The following is an 18,142-nucleotide window of genomic DNA, read 5'->3' on the forward strand; positions in this document are numbered from 1 at the left end:
TTGAATAGATTTTGATAATAAAAAAAATAGTGTATGCATATTTAAAAAAACCCTAAAAGAAAGGTTGTGTAAATTTATGTTTTATATAATAATATAATATTATATCTTAAACCAAGAAAACGAAAACAAAAAACTACTCCAACTAACAATATTATTTTCTAAAATAAATTATCCTAGGATATAGTTTTGTTACTATAATCTTTTTAAGCCATTCTTATATTCATTATTTGTTATTGTTTACCACCAAAGTCGTTAGGGCTCATAACAATCCTTTTCCACTTTTTCCCAAAGGCAACAAATGTCATAAAAACAATTTTTCCCAATAAAATAAAAGTTGTCTTTAACCTTTACCACCAATTGCCACAAAAATCAAACAAAAATAATTTAATAATTGAACACAAGCCCAAGTCCATTGTACAATAAGTTCAAAGTCAAGCGTACACCACAAGAAACACTTAAGACAAGTTTTATAGCCCGTTATGAACTTTTCAGCACATCCACGTGATTATATATATATATATATATATATATAGTGACCCGATGTAAAACAAAAATTATTAGTCAATTATGCCATGCCACATATAATATGAAAATGTTAAACAATTGATAGTCTAGTCATTACATTGTAAAGAAACCAAAACATAAACAATTTGCATATTTGTTTATTAGACATCTATTCGTCGGGACATATTGACTTGCATATTTTTCTTCTTGATGGATTTCAACCAAGATTTAATTATCTTTGGCCTCGTGCTTTCACAATGTGTTTATTTTTCTCATAGTTTGAACATATAAGCATTTATTATTAATATGTGCAACTCTTTCCATCTTATTTCACTATATTTAAACTAAGAGACAAGGAATTAATCCTAGTATGACAAAAATTAAACATTTTACAAAGTTAACATTATAAACCAATTTATATATATAGACTAAGCCACAAAGCTATATGTTTTTATTATTTTCCACTCTAGTTTAACTATATTTGAACTAAGCAAGAGTAGCTACTCTATAGCCCTTGTTCAAATGTAAAAACTGGTTTATCTCTTTCAAAGTTCAATAATTAAACTAAGTGGTAGGAAACACCAACTATATAATGTTCTTTCAAAATATTATCAAAATGCACACATATATTAATTATGGGTGATAAAAGTCAATCTAGATTAAATTGATGTTGATAAATTTACTATAATAATATTTATATAGAATTAATATCTCGACACGTTTTAAAAATGTTGAATTGAAATTTTTTAGACTTCTTTGTTTTTTGGGTTTTTTTGTTTTTTTCCCATTGTTAATTTTCAATTTGAAAATCATTGTAAACAATTTTATCATTGACAAGTTTCTTTATCTTTTAATCAGCAATTAAAACAAATCTTAAATAATTTTTCAATTTGTTTCACCTCAGCGATGTTAAAATTCTACTTTATCTATTACATTAAATTCAATGTTCCCTATGAAGACTTTTCATATTGGAGGATGATCCACACTTTTATGAGTCCAAAAGAACTGGCATTTGAAGATCTTTACCAGGGAAGAAGGTTTATGCTTTCGTTGGAGTCTTAAGTCTAAATTTTACCACGCTAAAGTGGAAAGTTTATGCTTTTGTTGGCGGGGAAAGTCTAAATTCTACTATGCTAAGGTGGAAAGTCTCCTCCATCGAAGAAATGTTACTCCATCAATGGAAAATGTTTTTACGGGGTCACTCCCAAACTTTCTCCAAAGTGTTGGGTTGGTTACTTCTCTATGCAAAGTGTTAGGGTTGGTTACTTCTATGTGCAAAGTGAAAATGACCAACCCCAAAGGGTTTTTATGTATGATTTTATATCAAACTTTAGTAGGGATAAATATTTAATAAGGGTTTTTATGTATGATTTTATATCAAACTTTAGTGGGGATAAATATTTAATAAGGGTTTTTATGTACGATTTTATATCCAACTTTAGTGGGGATAAATATTTAATAATGGGTTTTTTTATGTATGATTTTATATCAAAATTTAGTGGGGATTGGGGATAAATATTTAATGGGGAGAAATTTAAAGTTGAATTTTGGGTGGCTTATCTTTTCAAATGAAAGTAACAAAACTATTTAGCAACAAAGAAAATATGTAAGTTATAAATTCATATTTTCACATCTATAATTAATTTAAATGAACTAATGAATCTTTTTAATCAGATATATTATGATTATAAAAAATTAGATTAAATTTTTATTTAAATATTAGTAGAATGCATTTGTTTTTAAAAGTTTTTGGTCAATTTCTTTCATGCCAGAATATGTTCTCTTTGTTTTACGGGTTCATTGTGGCATTAACTAATATAGGTAATTATCTTTAAAATTTTACTTATTTTATTTGTTGATTTATTTATTTTTAAGTCAAGATTTAATATTTTTCGAAGATTTGTAATGTTGTATAAATTTGATGCAAAAATGTGTTTAAAAAATGTAAAGATAGGTAAACAAAGTAGGGCTACTTTGATTAAATTTTTATATTATAGGTCAAATTTTGGTTGTAGACAACATGCCTCAAAAGAAATTTGCTCCCAAAATTCCAAAATAATTCCCAAAAGAAAAGAAAATAACTATTGAAGCTTCTCAAATTGCATAGGCAATCGATAGTAAAATAGAAGCTACTCAAGAGTATCATACACCTGTAATTCAATTGGAAAACTTGATATAAAGTCAACCAAGCCAATCATTAAAGATATTGAGACATATATAGTCCCTCAAAAAAGTTTCCGTAGATGGGATGAAATGTATAGAAAAGCTAAGAAGAAAGACTAACATAAAATTATACCTCTTAGTAATCCAACAAGAAGAAACATATGAGTATGCTTTATCTAGTATCAAAAGATCTCATTTGCTACTATTGTTACTAGAACCTGCATGCTAACATAGAGTAGAACCATTATAAATGATGAGGAAAAATGTATTGCTTCTTTCCAACCATCAAAATTGGGAAAATAATATAGAGTGCATCAACCTATGAAATATATGATCATTGCATTTGTGGAACAATTTCACTAGGACCATGGTGTTCAAAAGATCTTACCAAGTTAGTGGATTGAGGACAAAGACGACCTCCTATTTTTGCTTCTAAAGGACATCAAAGTCCATTTTTAGCCCCAGCGGTAGGGCCTTCTTCCTCCAGAGGAAAAGTCATTTTCTATTCCCATAAAAAGGGCAAAGGTACTCTGTGACTCACTAGTTTATGACATGTAGATGACTCACGATGATGATATACATTTATTGTATTTTTTGTTTAAATTTTGACTCTTGAGGTTGAGTCAGGACTCAAGATTCAAGACTTGATTCACTATTGATATGTGATGTAGCACCACTATCTACAACTTTCTATCATACATTACAATCCTTATCTCACGTCCATTCTTCGGGTTCAACTGACCATTGGTTCTTTGGGATTTGGCACCCATACATCCACATACCTAGGTAGGGCCCGAAACTTTTCCTTGGACGATTGATGCAACTATATATATATATATATATATCATGGCTACAAAACAAAATTAAAATAAATATTATCAAAATGCAAAAGATGGTTGGGACATACAAATTAGCATGTGAACAAAATCCTAGCATGAGATCTACCTCACTCCTTATGGCCATCACCTGAATCCTAAACACATGTTTCTCCATTACATCATCAAAAGGAACCCTTGCATGGCCCAATCCTGATGAGCAATGAACTGACTCATCATTGAGGGGTAATACAACTACTATATCATTCAAAGAAAGCTCTAAAGCTTGAGTTATGAGCAGTAATACTAAGAAAAATCAAGCAAAAGTAAAAGGCGTATAAGAGGGGTGGAAAAACATGTAGAAAATATGTGATAGGTTAACCTGATAATGCAATATAAATCAAAGTAAAATACTATAACCTACTTCTACTATTAATTTGCGGAAGCTTAAAGATCGAGTTGAACAATATAACCATAAGAAGAAGAATCAATGGCACAATACACATGAAAATACTTTGGGGAAAGCCTCAACTAAAAACCCCATCACTCTTGTATTATCATACATGGTGGAAATACATAGGAATTATACAAAGCCTTAGCTCTTACAGCTAGCCAGCTCTCAGTACAATCCTCACAGGCAATCTTGGCTTCTCTCCAGCCTTCCTCTCTGCCCTCCAAGCTCCTATTTCCTTGCGTTGTTCCTTGTGGATGATTAGCCTATTACCAAGTGGAAAACCAATCCTTCGAAACTATGAATCCTCAAGGATAAATCCTTAACTGCATGCATGAGTTTTCTCCATGAGAAAACACATGCAACTGATAGTACACTATCCTTGAACATTAATCTCAACTGGGTCTTTCTCAAAATAGACATGCATGAGTTTTTGATGAGGGAATCTTTAGTTAACTGGAGTAGCACTAGTTGAGTGCATTAATGCATCAACTGACTGTTAACTCACCATTAGTTCCTCAAACTGTTTGAAACTAATTTAACTAGACTTAACTTAGTAAACTGAGTTAACTAATTACAACTCAATCTTATCTCCTTAATTTAAGAGATAACTCTTACATGACTTTAGAAAGACTTCTAACTTGAATTTCTCCAATTAATTAATTTAAAATAAATTAATTAATTATTTCCAAGTAGGTGTTAAGACTAAATTCGATTTTAATTCACTATTTAATTCAAGGACAAATAAAATTGGAATATTCTTGTTGCCATATTTCCACACTCCCTCTCAACAAGAAAGGGATTATCTACCACCCTGATCCTGTCTCTATGGAACTCGAATTTACACTTTGACAATGCCTTTGTCAAAATGTCAACATCTTGCTCCTCTGTGGAAATATACTGCAACAACATGATCCTCCTCGCTACACAGTCTCTGAGATGATGATACCAGATATTGATGTGCTTGGACCTATCATGAAATACTGGATTCTCAGAGAGTTTGATACAACTCTGATTATCACAATAGATCATAGTTGGATCCATTCTCTGATCAAACAAACCAACTAGGATTTTCTGCATCTAAATGGCCTCACATGTTGCTTGACTTGCAACCATGTATTCTGCCTCTACCAAGCTGAGTGCAACCGACCTCTATTTCCTTCTATACCAAGAAAATGTCGCTGACCCAAGGTTGAAAATCCCTCCTGATGTGCTCTTCTGATCTGATGGACTCCCTACCCAATCTACATTAGTGAAGCCCTGTAGCTTCACTCCCTCTATCCGTCTATACCATAATCCATACTGAGATGTGCCTCTGAGGTATCTCAATACATGATTTGTTGCCTTCCAAAACATCTTGGTAGGTTGAACCATCGCTTGACTCAGTTGGTTCACCGCATAGCACAAATCTGGTTGTGTGTTCACTAAGTACATTAGTGAACCCACAAGCTTCCTGTACATAGTAGCCTCTACCACTTCTCTTGAAGTAGCAACCTCCTTCCTCCAGTTACCTGCTAGAGGAGTCTGCATGGGCTTGCACTTCTCCATGTGGAATCTCCTGAGTATCTCATTGGCATACTTGCCCTGAGACACAAACAACTCCCCATCCTTCTGCCACACTTCCATGCCAAGGAAGTAATGCATGAGACCCATGTCTTTCATCTCGAATTCTCTTGCAAGGTCCTCCTTGCAAGACACGATCAATTGATCATCACCAGTCAATATGAGATCATCAACATAAAGTACGATGATCAACAACTTACCTTTCACCACGATGTGGTACAGGTTCGCATCCGCTTCACTCTTTGTGAAGCCCAACCCAGTGAAGTAGTTGTCTATCCTGGTGTACCAAGCACAAGGTGCTTGCTTCAACCTGTACAACGCTCTCTTGAGTCGACACACATGCGACTCACGATTGAAGGTCTCAAAACCTTATGGCTGCTCTATGTACACCTCTTCCTCAATCTGGCCATTGAGGAATGCAGTCTTCACATCCATCTGATAGATCTTCCAACCCATCTGTGCTGATAGTGCCAACATAGATCTGATAGATGAGTACCTTGCGACAGGAGCAAAAGTCTCATCATAGTCAATCCCCTCAACCTATGAAAAGCCACGAGCAACAAATCTTGCCTTATGCTTCTCCACACTACCATCAGCAACTTGTTTTACCTTATAAAGCCAATGAAAACTCACAACTGACTTGTTCTCATGTCTCAGAACCACGTCCCAAACATTGTTACGAACTATGGAGTCATACTCCTCCACCATAGCATCAACCCAAATCGGCTGCTGCACTGCTTCCTCAAAGGAAGATGGCTCAATCTCAACACATTCCCCAGCAAGGGCCATGTATCCAGTGTACCTCTCAAGTGACCTCCTCTGTCTGCGCTGAGAAGATGGTGCTCCCACATTCTCTCTCGCATCCTCCAACAATCTGTCAACTTCTCTTGTGCGCTTCCGTCCATCTCTGGAAGACTCTACTTGGGTGGATGTCTCCACTCCTGGAACCTCTGCATGCAGCTGCTCTGCATCAGTCTGAGGCTCCTCCTCCTTGGGAACCAACAGTTCCTCCACAGCCTGTAGTTGGAGCTCCCTCTCAATGGAAACTCGCATGGCCTTCTGCTCATCAAACTTGAGATCTGTGCGAACCACTATCCTCCAACTGGTAGGCAAGTACACCTGATAGTTGTGAGGTGTATCAATATACCCCACAAATATCCCCAACTCTGCTGTCGGCTCAAGCTTCTTCCAGGCATCCTTTGTCACATGGAAATATGCCGATGAGCGAAAGATCCTGAAGTGACCCGCATCTGGTCTCTTACTGGAGAAAGCTTCCTCTGGTGTCTTCATCCCAAGTATGCGATGCGGGCTTTTATTCTACAAATAGCCCATTGTGTTGCATGCATCAACCCACAAGTGAAGTGGTAGGCCTTGGTCATGCAGCATTGCCCGTGTTGCCCCTACAATAGTTATGTTCTTCCTCTCGGCCACCCCATTCTGTTGTGGGTTATGAGGTGCCGTCAACTCTCATTTAATTCCTTCCGCTGCACAGAAGTCCTTAAACTCTTGAGAGACATATTATCCACCATTGTCGCTTCTCAAGGCCTTGATCTTCTTCCCTGACTCTTTCTTGACCAAAGCTTTGAACTCACAAAACTTTGTGAAGGTTTGGTCCTTCTTCTGCATAAAATAAATCTAGCATTTACGAGAATAGTCATCAATGAAAATCACATAATACCTTTGCTTCCCTGTGGATTCCGTCGAGAATGGTCCACACAAATAAGTATGAACTCGCTCTAAGATAGCCTTTGCTCGACTGTCTCGGTCATGAAAGGAAGACTTGGTGTAATTTCCCAAGGTACAACCTTTGCATGTATCAACTTTCTCAAGTTTACCTTTGGGAAGTCCTGTAGTTATCTGCTGCATTATCTTCAAAGCCCCATGATTCAAATGGCCCAACCACCTGTGCCACAACTCGCTAATGTCTTGGCTTTGCACCAATTCTGCTTTCGTACTCAATGTTGCACAATCATCTACCTCTAGTTTATAGAGATTCTTCACCCGAATCCCTATCCTCTTGGTCTGACCCGTGTCTATGTGTCTTAGGAACACCTTTCCTTTACTGAAGACAACATCGTAGCCTTTGTCCACCAACATCACGATCAATACCAAGTTCTTCTTCAGTCCAGGCACATACATCACATCTGTCAAGGTGAGAGGAGCTCCATGCTCCCTCTAAAAAGCAATCATGCCCACTCCTGAAACACTATACCTTCCGTCGTCACCCATCTCTATGCGTATCTTGAGGTCTTTTTCCTCCAAGGAATTGAATAAATTTTTATCACCGGTGATGTGGAATGAGGCTCCACTGTCAAGATACTAGACACAACCCATCATCGATGACACCTAAAATCCATTTTGAACTGAGTGGCTAATGCCTCACCTTCTGATCCTTCCAAGAATCCCTTCTTGGACTTCTTCAATGGGAAATTAGTTGCATAATGTCCCATCTTGTGACAATTAAAGCATCTTACTTTATACATGTCACCCTTCTTCCCTCCATGAGAAGAATTTGATTTGAAATGGGAAACCTTCCCCTTCCCTTTCCTTGCCTTACTTGCTAAGGCCATATTTTCTTCATCATCATTCTTGGATGAAGAACTATCTCGTGTGCTCCTCCTGATCTCCTCCTGCATAAGATCCAACCATAGTCATTCCCAATCCGACAGTTTCTACCTTCCATTCACAGAGTCCTGGTAGCTATTCCAACTCTTTGGAAGGCCAAAGAGAGCGAGGCTCACCATATCATCATCGGAAGTAGTTATTCCCACACTGCCAAGCTCATCTCTGCAGGTGGTGAGCTTGTTCAGATATGTGGAAATAGTATCGCCCTTCTCCATCTTGATTCTTCGAAGCTTATCCTTGAACGCCAATTTCCTCTAGTCGCTACTGTTCTAGTAGAGGTCCTTCAATGTCTTCCACATTGAAAATGGAGTATCCTTCCCATGGAGACTCAAGACGATATGGTCTTGAACTCCCTCAAGGATGATCCATCTCACTTTCGCCACACACTTCTTCCACTCAGCCAACTCTTGTGCATTAGTTGAAGCTGGCTTTGGGATTTCTTGATCAATGAATTCCTTCAAGCCATTATCTTCTAATACAACCTCCATTCTATCTTTCCATGCTATGTAATTCGAGCTACCTTCTAAGGCATACTCAAGTCTCAAGCCATAGAACGCCATTGGCCAACCATGAAGTATGATATGAATTCGATTTGCACCTGCAACCCCGAACCTCAAACTTTGAATTATCTTCTCAGTATATTGTTCACAGCTCTGATACCATGTAGAAAATATGTGATAGGTTAACCCGATAATGCAATATAAATCAAAGCAGAATACTATAACCTACTTCTACTATCAATTTGCGGAAGCTTAAAGATTGAGCTCAACAATATAACTAGAAGAAGAAGAATCAATGGCACAATACACATGAAAATACTTTGGGGAAGCCCACAAGGCTTTGGATTGACGGTGAATGGGTGTGCTGTTAAGGCACTTCTTGTGATAGGTCACCGGTTCAAATCCCTCGTGGGTACTTAGGTTAGTCTTAATTTAGAAAAAAAAAAAGAAAATACTTTGGGGAAAGCCTCAGCTAAAAACCCCATCACTATTGTATTATCATACATGATGGAAATACATAGGAATTATACAAAGACTTAGCTCTCACAGCTAGTCAGCTCTCAGTACAATCCTTACAGATGCTCACAAGCAATCTTGGCTTCTCTCCAGCCTTCCTCTCTGCCCTCCAATCTCCTATTTCCTTGCGTTGTTCCTTGTGGATGATTAGCCTATTACCAAGTGGAAAACCAATCCTTCAAAACTGCGCAATCCTCAAGGATAAATCCTTGGTTGCATGCATGAGTTTTATCCATGAGAAAACACATGCAACTGATAGTACATTGTCCTTGAACATTAATCTCAACTGGGTCTTTCTTAGAATAGACATGCATGAGTTTTTGATGAGGGAATCTTCAGTTAACTGGAGTAGCACTAGTTGAGTGCATTAATGCATCAACTGATTGTTAACTCACTATTAGTTCCTCAAACAGTTTGGAACTAATTTAACTGGACTTAACTCAGTAAATTGAGTTAACTAATTACAACTCAAATATAACTCAATCTTATCTCCTTAATTTAATGGATAACTCTTGCATGACTTCAGAAAGACTTCTAACTTGAATTTCTCAAACTAATTAATTTAAAATAAGTCAATTAATTATTTCCAATTAATTGTTAAGACTAAATTCAATTTTAATTCACAATTTAATTCAAGGGCAAATTAAATTGGAATATTCTTGTTGCCATATTTCAACAAAACAAAGGCTGGGTTGGTAACTCATACATCCACGATTACCCCCTCCTCACATCTATACACTAAGGATGTGGATTCCCATCATGCTAGTCCCTCTGACCATGGCACTTGACATGAAGTCTTCTCCCCTTTATACCATCATTATTATTCATTAACACCTATCAATTGAATATTTGACTGAGGAAATGTTACTTCCCCTTATGGGCTAGAAACACTTAATAGGGTTGTCTTTTAGCCACTCGTACCCAAGGAGAAAATATCATTGCAAGTTCAAAGCCCTGATTTTGGAAGGGAATCCTTATTTTAAGTATTAAATAGTCCATTACATTCAAGTTTGGATCGCTTGGATGCAATAATGATTTGTGTCCCTAATGACTAGTTGCTTTCACTAAAATCTATGTTGTTATTCTAAGGTGGTTCCGCAGCGCATGTCTTGCGCACCTTATCCACGTGTACCCGATCCATGAGAGAAGTATATTGGCCTCCTAGCAACAACAACATATTACACATGATCCTAGGCACCTCCTACAGCCAGGATATTCCGCCACTTAGCATTAGATTGATGATTCTTCAAGATGACGCACCTAGACCCAACATGCCCCCAAGTCGACCTTAGCAGCATATAAGGGATGGCAGTGGATTCAAGGCCCAAATGAGGATGGTCTCACCTTCAGAGACTTGGGAGGGCTAGTAGTACATGGAGATCCCTCAATGTTAGAAAAAGATGGACAATATGAGCAGTTGAAGACCCATGGAGACCACTTTGTAGTGCCCCCAACTGGATTTTGGGACCATAGAGAGCCATTGAGGTTTATTTGAGAGCTGACCCTCAAATCATGAATTTTACATGCTACTACATCACACTTAACACCTTGTAGCACTAATACATGACATTTGGAGCAGAATTCATGCATGACATTAGCCCTAGAAGGCTAGCGGCTCACACGTGTGGGCTTATTTTTCACTTTTGATCAAAGCTAGTGGGTTTCCTTGTAACACAAGGGTTTCTTTTGATTTAACTTGTTAGTAGAGGATTTTAGGCTCATATTATGACTCATCCTCTTCATATGTTGAAAAGTGTAACTATGTTCGGTCTTCATAGTGACATGTAATTATGATTTTATGTAATACATGAAAAGAATAAAAATAAAATTATTGTAATGCTTGCATCATGGATTTCATGAGCAAGAGATTTTATTTTTAGTTGAGGCTCCCATTGAGAGCCCTTAGGGATATTTTCATCTAGTCATAAAAGTCCAAAGAGTCATTGTCATGTAATGAATGCCTATTACACATTGTAAAGAGTCATACTTGTCTTTGTAAGTAACCCTCCAAGACCTTGTCACTAGCCCTCACTCAAGTCAGCCTACAACGAAGGGATAATTCTACAAGAAGAAGTCGGCCTACTCTAGGGATCATGTCAGCCTAATCGAGATGAACCAATGACTATATATGCCCATGCTCGGCCTCATTTGGTAACAAGCAATTCAGTGAAGTAGGTCTAAGAAGAAGTGTGAAAATCATAACAAGAAAGAGCCTCTAGATCATCGAAGGAGGAAGAGAAGATAGCGAAGGAAATGACCATCATTAGAGGATTGTTTTTGGGCCAGATTACCCTCACACGTGTAAGAAATTGCAGGTATGAAGTTGGCAAGGATAGACCGAAGTTTTGCAGTCATACAAGGGTGATCGAGTTTGGGAAAGGACTTCGCTCAAGGAAGCCAAGTAAGGAAGTGAAAAGAATCTCCCTCTTGAGGAGACTATTCAAGGAGAGAAATCATCTAGGGTTTCTTGTGTAGGGTTGTAGACCTACAAGAAGAGGTCGAGAATCTGAAGGAAGCCAAGAGGAGAAAGAGGAAGAAAAACGTTGAAAATGAGGCTAGTGACTTGGTCTTTGGAGGATTCTAGTGTCAAGGGTTTTGTCATGGTCTTCGTATTCGTCAATTGAAGATTCTATAAGAAGAATTTCGTTTGGGTTTTCCTCTCAAAGAGTGAGAGCTTTTGGCCCTGGCTGACAAGCCTATATACTGTGTCTCTTGTCTCTTTATTGTTCATGATTTGGTAATTGTCTTGACAAAAAGAGCACAATAATAACTCAAGAAGAAAAAGATTGTAATCAAGAAGTAAAAAGACTATCACAAGCAATTATCATAAGTAGATAAATCACCTAACTATTGATGCCCTAGATTTCTCAACATCATATAAATAGAGGAGAGGACTTTTCATTTCATTCATCATCACTAGGACTGATTCGACCTCTCTAGAAGAATTTTGGCCTCTTGTATCTTAGCAAGATGTGATCTATGCAATACTTTTCATATTGGAGCTATTTTCTTGTCTTTGGAGAAATTATCTTGGATCAATGATGGATTATTCATGCATCTCATCTTGTGAGCTTTGTTGTTGAAGAATTTTCAATTTAATGTCAAATGTATGGAACTATTACTTAGTCACTATTCCGATGGTGAGGCTGAGGGTCTTCTCTCGGCAGTGAGAAAATACGAGTACTGCAAGAACAATTGACTCTAAGCAAATACACCAGGCATCCTTATCAGTCGTAAAGGGACGGAGTCACTCACTATTCATATGGTGATGAAAGCCAAGAAGATCGAGGTCAGGTCGGGTGAGACTAAGTCGTTAGGCTGGAAGTGGGACGAGACCAATGGTTACCTAGGGTTTTATTGTTGCACCATTGATTATTGAAGATAAATTGTATGGAATCTAAATTGCCTCACTTTATGCATTGCTCATATATGAAATGTGAATGGTAATCCCCTTGGTGAAATCTTTTCGTGGCTCTCCCAAGTGTCTTTGATACCTCACACATATAATAGTTAGGGTTTTGTTGCTAGGGCATCAAAATATCCTTACTCCTTTGCAAGATCTAGTTGATCTTAAGCATCCATATACTCCATCAACCCAAGGACTAGGCACTAGCCTTGTCTAAATGGTGATCAAATTAAATTGTATTCATAGCTTAAATTCCATCCTCTCTTTCTTCTTAAATTCGACCCTCTTAAGAATAAGAAACTCAATTAGGGCTTTGAGCAGAATTACTTGGGAGAGGAATTTCCTAGTGTGGAAGGATTCATCAAGAAGGATTTATCAGGTTGCCTCAAAATCAACCTTCTTGGTGGCCAATTCATCCATTTTCACCTTCATTTCTTTTGCCCTAGTTATTTTTCCCTAAGAGAAACCCTAGTTTGTTCAAGCTGCAACTTAAGGGATTCTTGAAGATTTAATGCACCTTTGCTTGGTTGATATTCATTGTTGGAAATCTTTTCTTAGCACCTTGACCTTAGGCTATTCCATTTTACACACTATCATTCAAACCCTAGGTCTAGCATGCCCTAGATTGGCCTTTATAAGGGATGTGAATTGCCTCTTCATCATTGTTTGAACCTTGTACTTAAGTTGAGTCATCCTTTGGATGCCTAATTGTGTCACCTTAAACCTCAGTGTAGAATATCAATTATAGGTGACCTATATACTAGGACTCCTCCCATTAGTGAAAATCCATAAAGATCAAGGGGTAGTGGCTATGTTGATAGTGGGCCACATCTCATTGTTGCCAATTGGTCTAGTTCTTTCCTTGTAGAGCACCCCTCTACAAGACCTGTTAGATTTTGCGACAATAGGAACTATGAATAATACTCTAGAAGGTTTTAAGTTCTAACACATGTTGAGGGTTAAATGGATCAAATCTTACCCCTAGTTGGCGATCGGGTTGTGTTATAATCAGGCCGGTTGGCGGAAAATGGGTTCCATTTTATTTCCTTACGTTTGTTTCCATAGTAGAACAAAGTAGCTAAGTATAGATAGAAAGAGAGCATAACAAAGGGCATTTGTGTTTTGTAGAAACCCACAAGCCACAAGTCTAAGGGAATTCCATAGAGAGTGCCTTCTATGTATTTGCATCATTTCCATTCCAAACAAAAGATATCATAGCAATCTGACTTTCCAGCTTTGTTTTCTCCTCTAAAGGTTTCCCAAAGCACATCTCGGTGTTCATTGTGGTTTGTGAGTGATTGCATTTACTTGTCCTTTATTTTCTACATTTTATATATTGCATGCATAAACAACAAAACAATAATAAAAAAATATGAAATCTAAAAGGAATAACTCTTTGTAACATAGATTTTGGTTTATTTTCATAGTTTTGTTGTGATGAATTGTCCAATGGAATATCCACTGCAGTAATACTAGAATATAAAATTTGCCTAATCCAATTAACAAAATTGTAAAACATTAACAAATTTAACGCAATTTCAATGTAACATGTAAAGTATATAATAGAAAGAAATTATTTTCACAAATTGTATGTAGAGGATATCTGATTTTATATATTGCATGCATAAACAACAAAACAATAATAAAAAAATGGAATCTAAAAGGAGTAACCATTTGTAACATAGATTTTGGTTTATTTTCACATATTTGTTGTGATGAATTGTCCAGTGGAATATCCACCGCAGTAATGCTAGAATATAAAATTTGCCTAATCCAATTAACAAAATTGTAAAACATTAACAAATTTAACGCAATTTCAATGTAACATGTAAAGTATATAATAGAAAGAAATTATTTTCACAAATTGTATGTAGAGGATATCACAACAATAATATATCTCAGAACTTAAAAAAATTTCTATGCTTGATATTTTTAAGGAATTTTTACATTTTTAACAAGTGTTACGTATAAAAATTAAATGAATATTAATTATGATTAATTAGGTAGAGGGGGCACGATCAAAAGATCACGGCCCCTTGAGTAAAGACACCCGAGACTATATTTAAGCCAGGGGCTTTCAATGTAAACAACAACATCATTTTTTTCATAGTGATATATATATATATATATATATATATATATATATATATATATATATATTGTATTTTCTTCATCTAGTATTAGAACGAGTGCCTCGCATCCACTACCACTGTAATTTGCATTGTAATCCGCTGTGTCACCCATAGTTGTCATGTTCTGCAGTACCGCTAACCATCGCTTCATAATCTTTCAACCATTGCATACCATTCGTGACTCGTCACAACAATCCCTGTGACCCATCATTTGTTCCCAAGTCTTTTGTGCCGCCTCCCACCGTCATCGACGTCACCCTATTTTTGCTACCACAATCTTGTACTACCACCCCTAGGACACCGTCATCCTCACAAACATTCTGACAAACAATCGTCAACCTCCACCATCCCGACGAGTTTTGTTGGTCACTAGAGTAACACTCATAAAAATAAAAAATTGATTGGAAAGGATGCATGGTTAATATAATTACATATTATAATCAGCTATAGATAGTTTAATTTATTAATAGTTATAATATACTATTAATTATAGTTACAATTAATTATTAATTTAATAATATATGTGTGTTTGTGTGTGTGTATATATATATAAAGAAACAAATCAAACTTGAACAAAACACACCACCAGTTATTCGAACAATGATGATGAGCGAATTTAGTAAAAAATTGAACGATTTTGAGAGGAGATTCAAGCAGACTGACAAAAAAGTTACAAAACTAAAAGAAAAACATGAAAATTTAGAGAATTGTCTTAGGAAAAATTATAGTGCCATTCATAAGGACTAGAAAACCTACGAAACTTGATTGATCATAATCACAATCAACCGATGAGTATGTTGGGCCAAATCCATCAATCAAAGAATAACATAGCCACTCATCAACAAGACTCTTCAAATACATCAAATTTATCAAGCTCACATCACATTCATAAATCTAGGCATTCATCTACCATACTAGATCTACAAAACAATATACCAAATCTTTAATATATGATGATTTCAAACCAAATTCCCTCATACAATCAATCGATTGTCACATACCAATGAAGAGCAAAGCTCGAGTTGTCGAAATTTGATGGTAATGAGAAACATGGTGTAGCATGGTTTAATAAAGTAGAGGAGTATTTTGAGATTTACAATATTGACAATGACAATGAAAAAATCAAACATGCATCTGTGCAGCTTGAAGACGACTCATATAACTGGTACATGTGGTGGAAGAAATCAACATATGCAACCAGTTGGAGTAAATTTAGAGATAATTTCTTTAAACGATTTCCAGGTGTCAAGGAAGAAGAGTTCTTCACAAAATCACCAGAATACAACAAAAGGGAAGTGTGGACGAGTATACTAGAGAATGGGAAATTCTAGCTACACTAGTACCCGGATTATTAGAAAAATGTCTTACTCAATCATACATCACTAGACTTAAACCATATCTCCAAAATGAACTTAAGCTTCATGATGTTACATCTATGGAAGAAGCGATACGAAAAGCAAAAGCTGCAGAAAAGAAAATTCGAAAATATACCATTGCCAAAAGTTGAAAGAGTATATTCAAAACGAAGGATTCCCTAAACTTCTGACATGGAGAACACAAAATACGTTCCACCACATCTAAGAGGAGGAAAAACTAATCTAGAGGTGCAAAGAATAAAAGAAGGTAAATGAAAACGTTGTGGCGAAAAATGGGACCCCAAACACAAATGTTTAAAGTGAAATGATACCAAGAACTTATATAAATGTGAAGCAAAAAATAATTCGGATAGCGAAGAATCAAACATAGAAGAAGTTGAGGATTCTCAACAATTTTCCCAAGAATCAGACAACAAAAATGTTCTGCAATTATCCTTATCAACAATGACAGGAATAGCCTAGCCCCATATCTTAATGTTAAAAAGACATATCAAAAAGAACAATGTAATGGTTATAATAAAAACAAGAAGCACTCACAATTTTGTTGACGCAAATCTTGCAAAAAGGTTGAATCTTTTCACATATCCAATGCCTAATATGAAAGTGATTGTAGCAGATTGAAGGAAAATGGAAGGAGTGGAGAAATGACATAAGGTTAAACTACATATTCAGGACTACAATTTAGAATCCCCATTTTACACCATACTACTAGGAATGGATGTATTCTTAGGTATCCAATCGCTACAAACCTTAGGCACTTACTCTACCAACCATCAAAAACAATTTATAAAGTTTATATGGGAAGGACAAAATATAAGTTATATGGTTTTCAACCACCTAAAATCAGATTGTATAATCCCATCAAATGGTGAAGTTAAAAAAGGAGCACCAACATATATAGTGCAATGTCATCAGATGGAAATATTGACCTCAAAATTAATTAGCGAAAGCCCGCTGAGATTCACACTGAGATTCAGGAGTTAACTCAAAAACACAAGAAAGTATTCCTAGATTTACCACTAGTGAAACCTCCTATAAGAGAGATTGAACACATTATCGAAGCCAAAGTAGGCTCAAATCCTAGTAACATCAAACCATATCGGTACCCCATTATCAAAAAATAGAAATCGAAAGGATAATCCAAGACCTACTAAAGTGTGGTATCATTGCAAAAAGTAGAAGTCCTTATGCAACTCTTGTAGTCCTTGTTTAGAAGAAGGATGGATCTTTCAGGTTATGTATTGATTACAGAGGATTGAATAAGATAACAATAAAAAACAATTTTCTATAGATGAAATGTTGGATGAACTACATGGAGCTTAGTATTTTCTAAATTGGATTTGAGATCAAGGTACTACCAAATCAAAGTAAGATTTGAAGATATGGAAAGACTGTTTTTCGAACTCGTGAAGGACATTACGAATTCAAGGTTATGCCATTCGGATTAACTAATGCCCCAGCCACCTTCCAAACAACCATGAATGAAGTATTCCGCCCATACTTCAAGAAATTTTTGTTAGTCTTCTTTGAAGACATCTTGATATATAGTAAAACATGGGGTGAGCATCTTAAACGCTTGGAACGAGTTCTTTCTCTTTTAGGAAAGAAACAATTCTGTGCAAAGATGTCAAAATGCACCTTCAGTAAGGAAGAAGTAGAGTATTTGGGACATTTGATATCACATAAAGGACTGAAGGTAGATCCAAACAAGATTAAATATATTAAGAAAAGTCTTTCGGTAGAAATCACATAAGAGAAATTTTTGCCCAACGCGTTTCGAACCAACAAATGTGGTTTATCATCAGGACCAGATAACATTAACCCAAGCTAGCTAATATTTCTAAATTAAGAGGATTTTTGGGTTTAACGGAATAAGATCGAAGGTTTATTCGAAGTTATGCTCATGTCACCGCACCCCTAACAAACCTTTTAAAGAAGAACTCATTCCAATGGGATGACAATGCAAAAAAGTGTTTCAAAACCTAAAGAAATTATGCCCACTACACTTTTGTTATCAAATTCAAACTTTTCAAAACCTTTTGTAATCAAATGTGATGCCTCAGGTTTTGGAATAGGAGTAGTGTTGGTGCA

Source organism: Pinus tabuliformis, chromosome 5_1 (genome assembly GCF_031772625.1).
Source record: "Pinus tabuliformis cultivar Carrire ecotype Pingquan chromosome 5_1, CPIR1, whole genome shotgun sequence".
Lineage (NCBI taxonomy): Eukaryota > Viridiplantae > Streptophyta > Pinopsida > Pinales > Pinaceae > Pinus > Pinus tabuliformis.